We start from the raw sequence: 4,790 nt of genomic DNA on the forward strand, positions 1-4,790 counted from the left end.
AGCGCGCGGGACGGGAGCGGCTGCAGTAATCGGAAGCGATAAAGCGGAAGCTCCTTGATCCCCGCGTCGCCTTTTTCGCCACGTACTACGCGTGCGTCTGCTGCGGGATTTGACTGGATAGCCTGGGCCTACCAGTCAGCCACTCGAAAGCGGTCCCTTATAAATCGCCGGCTCGGGGTTTCCAAGCAGTGCGCTCTCTTCTCCTCCTTTCTTCCGCCTCTCCCCCTTCGCAAGTCCTTCCGCCACCTCCGTTCCCGCCCCAGCGCAGCAGGCCCGTGCGAGACTTCGCCGGCGACGATGACGAAGAGCAAGACCTCCGCTCTGGAGCGCGCGAAGAAGGCGGCGGCGGCGGGGAAAGGGAAGAGGTCAGCTCGGGGCGGATCTTCCTCTAGGACCGCTCTGCCCAAAGGTTGGATCCAGGGCGACTGGATGTCGTCGGTGCTCCGGCAAGAGGATCTCGACGACATGGTCAAGGGGGGAGTCATTCCCCACCAAGCCGCGCGTCTCCCGGGGGGAGAGATCGAACCTCAACCCCGCGACGGTGAGTGCGTGCTCCTAGCCACCCACATCGACCGAGGGTTTTCTCTGCCGCCCCATCCTTTTTTCCGGAGCTTCTTGAACTTCTTCGGAGCGTAGCTCCACCACTTCACTTCCAACTCCATTGTCTACCTTGCCGCTTTCATTTCCATGTGTGAGGCTTTCTTGGGTTGCCACCCCCATTGGGGACTTTTCAAACACATCTTTACTTGCCGTTCTCAATCGGTCAAGAAGGCCAAGTCGAGTGACGAGAGGACGCAGGTGATCCAGTTGTGCGGGGGCTTGGCAATCCAGGCGAGGGGGAAGAGATGTTTTCCATCCATTACTTTCTCGGAGTCGGTCCGTGGTTGGCAGTCGACCTGGTTCTACTGTCAGGACCAGGCGACCCTAGGACAGTCGACTGGTCTTCCTCCTTTCTCCCTCGACCGAGCTGAAAAATCCGCTTCTCTGAAAGTGACGCCGGAGGAAAGGGCCCAAGTCAAAGTGCTGGCCGGTCGAGTGGTCGAGCTTGTCCGTGAGGGTGTGACTGGGATGGACCTACTGGAGGTCTTCCTTCAGAGGCGCATCCAACCGCTCCAGGCCCGTGACCACCCGATGTGGTTGTATTTTGGTCTTGATGACACCACTCGGATCCACCCGGAGGAGGTCACCGACGAGATGCTGGAGGGGTGGCTGTCGAGCATCACGGGGAACAAAGACAACCCCCGAGGAGCCAAGAGGGTAACTCCACTCGACAACTCGTATGAAGTGGACCAGGTATGTCTTGTTCTTTGCATTCCGACTGAAAATGCTCCCGACTAAAATCTTGTTTTCTGCATTGGTCTTCTTTGAGTTGGTCGATTGACTTTCGTCTTGTCTATTGTTTTCCAGGCGACCACCGAGATGTACTCGACGCCCAACGGGGCTCAGGGGCCAACTGAGGAAGGGGAGGCGAGCGGAGGTGAGAGCGGGGACGACCAAGGCGAGTGGGAGTCCGACGGTGAAGGAGAGGGAGACGACAATGTCAACTCCAGCGAAGAGGAGGAGGAGGAGAAGGTCGAACCCCCTCGCCCAGAGGGGCGGTCCAAGCACACACATGACCCAGCGCGGGAACGTGGCAAGGCGACTGCTTCTGTTGGGCAGTCGTCGAAACGCCCTCGGACCTCTTCCCCTACGCCGACTGGGAAGGTCCCCAAGCTCCCACGCACGACGCTGTCCAAGCCGCCCAAGGCTCTACCCAAGATGAAGATAGCTGTCCCTACCATTTCTGGGTAATAATAAAACTTGTTTTCCTTCGTCGACCATGGACAGATCCTTGGTCGATTCATTGAGCCGGCCGACTGACTTTCGAGTTTTGCAGTGCTGCTACTTCTGAGGTCTCCGCCAAGGGTGACGACCAAGAGATGGAGGATGCTGCTACCTCCAACCCTGGTACGATTACTGACGTTCTGTATTGAGTCGACTGATCATTTACTGCAACTCTGGTCGATTGAACTTTTCCTTTGTAGCCCCTCCTCATGTTATCGACCTCCCGGATGACGACGACAACGGTCCATTGAGAGTGAGGAGGCACAAGAGGGCGTCGGCTGACAAGACCTCCCAATCCGCTCCGGCGTCCGAGGCCGTGGCTCGGGATGGTGGTGACACCGCTCGGGCCTCTGTGACCTTCGCCGTTCCCTTGGCGAGTGCGCGGCCCTCGTCGTCGACTGCGGATCCGTCTTCACTTTTTACCGCATACCCCGTCCCTGAGGACCAAGCGGCTGCTGCAAAGGAGGCTATACGCCAGGCGGGGATCATGATGGAGCAAGTGAAGATGGCTCGGGAGGCTAGCCAAGCAGCCTATGACGCGAGTTCGGCTCTTCAGAGCAACGTCCAGGTCAGTCGACTCAACACTTGGTCTGTTATGATATGCTGTTTGAAGAGTCTCTTTTCCGAAGATCTTTTGTATCTGTACACCCACTGGGTGTGTCTGCCAATCCTTGGACGAGTGGGGGCACGCTAAGTGCACCCACTGGGTGTAGTCCCCGAGACTACGGTGGACTGCTGGCAGTCGACTGTAGTCTTTTTATTGTGTTGATGTAGCTGTATTTCTTCACTCGGTTTGGTCGGGCCAGGTCGAGTGGAACTGTATCCGGTCGACTGCAGGCAGTTGACTTTTTCTCTCTTTCTCTCTTTTTTTTAAAACCAGTGGGGGCACGCTGAGTGCACCCACTGGGTGTAGTCCCCGAGACTACTGTCGAATGTTTTTGATTCGGCTGTGGTCTTAGAAACGTCATCATTGTCTCTGAGTTACTCGGAAGCAACTTATCTTGGACGTCTGTCGACTGATTTTTCTTTTTGCAGAAATCTTGCGAACTTGTAGCTCGCTATACTGAGTTGGAGAATCAGCAGATCCAGCTCAACCTTAACTTGCAGCTCGCTTAGGAGAATTTGAAGAAGGCGCAAGAAGAGGCAAAACGTATGGCTGGTGAGGTTCTCCACTCTTAACAGGTGGCTTTTCTTTCCTGTCCATTCTTGATGTTGGTTCCACTCGACGCGCCGCAGATAAACTGGAGGAAGCTCTGAAGAAGAAGGATCAAGACCTTGCAGAGGCGCTGAAGGAGGCCTCGAGCAAAACGAAGCTCGCAGAAGAGAAGCTGGCTTCGGTCGGGACTCTTGAAGAGGAGAACTCCAGACTGAAAGCTGCTCTTGAGACAGCTAATCGAGATGCCAGTCGACTGAAGAAGGAGAAGATGGCTCTGCACGACAAGGCGGGCGAGCTGGCGGGGAAGGCAAAAGATCTGGAGGCTTATCTCGAAGGGCTCGCCAAGAAGCTGTTCGTCATGCTCGAAGGTAATTATTCCAACCTGACTCTCTTGTAGTTGCCGAGCCCGCGTACGGCCACTGTCTTATTCTTGAATCGTGTTTGCAGAATTCTGCCAGAACTTCGAAGAGGAAACCGGTCGAGTGGAGCCAAGCTTGGATCCCGCCAATTCTCTCGTGAAGGACGAGGCTGCCATGAACATGCTCTGACTGGAGTCTCGTGTTACCAGCGTCGTTGATTATCTGGCTCGGCTGAAAGTTGCAATGTCGCGGATCGATACATCACTCTGGCCTGGGACGACGCTTCAGAACGACCTCGAGTCTCTGATGGCTCGACTTAACGAAGTCCCAGGTCGAGTGGCGGAATGGAAGAAATCTTCTGCTAGATGTGGTGCTGATGTCGCTCTGTCTCTGGTCCGCGTCCACTGCAAGGAGGCGCGAGAAGAAAAGCTGGCGGCCATCCAAGTTGCAAATACCAGGAAGCACAGCTTTCAAGACTTCATGGAGACTTTCATCGCCGCTGCCACCCGTATCGCCGACGGGATCGACTTGGATGAGTTCGTCGCCCCTTCCAGTCCTCCTCCTGAGGAGTGAAAAACTTTAAATTTACCTCAGAATGCCGAGTGGATTTGTAACCGTTAAACTCTGCCTTAAATTTGCCTCGGGATGCCGAGTGGACTTGTAACAGTTAAACTTTGCCGAGCCGAGGGCTCGAGTACTTAGAGGTCTGGGACCTTTTAGGCTTTATCCGAAATTGATTTCTCGTTGGGCATCTTCATGGTTTGATTCGTCGAGTGGAACTTGATCTTCACTCGGAATGACCTTGTATTTGCGGTGTAATTCCGAAGGGGGAGTTAGCAGTCGACTCGCGGATTGGGTCGAGTCTTGTACTTAGGCGAGCACTGGGCTGTAGCTAAGCCTCCGAGTGAGAGGTTTACTCTCCACTCGGTAGGATTTTTAAACACTTGGGCAAGCACTGGGCTGCAGCTAAGCCCCCGAGTGGGAGGTTTGCTCTCCACTCGGTAGGATTTTTTCGACACTTAGGCGAGCACTGGGCTGCAGCTAAGCCCCCGAGTGGGAGGTTTGCTCTCCACTCGGTAGGATTTTTTCAAACTTAGGCAAGTGCCGGACTGCAGCTAAGTCTCTAAGTGAGAGAACTTAGGCGAGTGCTGGACTGCAGCTAAGCCCCCGAGTGGGAGGATCGCTCTCCACTCGGTAGGATTTTTTCAAACTTAGGCGAGTGCCGGACCGCAGCTAAGTCTCTAAGTGAGAGAACTTAGGCGAGTGCTGGACTGCAGCTAAGCCCTCGAGTGGGAGGATCGCTCTCCACTCGGTAGGGTTTTTAAACACTTAGGCGAGCATTGGGCTGCAGCTAAGCCCCCGAGTGGGAGGTTTGCTCTCCACTCGGTAGGATTTTTTCAATACTTAGGCGAGCACTGGACTGCAACTAAGTCTCTAGGTGAGAGAACTTA

Source organism: Triticum aestivum, chromosome 5A (assembly GCF_018294505.1).
Source record: "Triticum aestivum cultivar Chinese Spring chromosome 5A, IWGSC CS RefSeq v2.1, whole genome shotgun sequence".
NCBI classification, from domain to species: domain Eukaryota; kingdom Viridiplantae; phylum Streptophyta; class Magnoliopsida; order Poales; family Poaceae; genus Triticum; species Triticum aestivum.